We start from the raw sequence: 742 nt of genomic DNA on the forward strand, positions 1-742 counted from the left end.
ATCATAAACCTCATTGTAAAGTAGAAATGGTCGTCCAATAGGACAAATTCCTTCGTTATCAGCATAAATATGTACGCTTTTTATAATGTGCAGTCAGCTGCATTTCTCACTGTACACTTCCAAATGTTCTACTGGTTTAAATGAAGTAAATACAAAAGTGACTCGATATAGTTTTTAGCCTCTTCATTAAAATCAAATTACAGATTGTATTTGTCTGCCAAACATACAGATCTTTAGGCGCGTGTGGTCAGGAGTGCCGCTGACTGTACGTCTCCGAAATAAAGAAAATGTAGGGAAAACCTAAGTATGAGGGTAGACTGCAAGAAATATTTTGTAGGGAGCGAAAAGAGAATCGTTGACAACTATTACGCACTTTCAGAGACATGGATATGGATTCTGTGTTTTTCATATAGTGGGAATGTGCATGACATACTGCTTTATATTTAATGGAATGAGTCAGTTAGATACTTATCTTCTCTATGAAGACCTATTACTGCATCCGCCGAGACTCACCTGAAAACATAATCGTGTTAGAATTGAAATATAGCAGACCTAATCAAGGAAACTCTTGAATAAACTTCTACAGGCAAGTATTAACTTATCTTGTGATTTTTTCTCTCTCAGGTGTCAGTACGTTTTTATGGAGATTTTTAACGAATTCCTTTTATTCATGCTATGCATTCAGTTATGTGGTTCACATAAATAGCCCTAACAAGAATAGTGTTATCCGCCTGCTAATAAA

The 742-nt window shown here is 35.7% G+C and overlaps 1 protein-coding gene across 1 annotated transcript in view; it reads right to left on the minus strand.

The window, feature by feature from the left end:
* The window catches only part of LOC119587164 (eclosion hormone-like), a gene marked incomplete in the record, with an annotated part of 9094 nt that overhangs the window by 1086 nt on the left and 7266 nt on the right, over positions 1 to 742 (minus strand).

Source organism: Penaeus monodon, chromosome 22 (assembly GCF_015228065.2).
Source record: "Penaeus monodon isolate SGIC_2016 chromosome 22, NSTDA_Pmon_1, whole genome shotgun sequence".
In the NCBI taxonomy this organism is placed as follows: Eukaryota; Metazoa; Arthropoda; class Malacostraca; order Decapoda; family Penaeidae; genus Penaeus; species Penaeus monodon.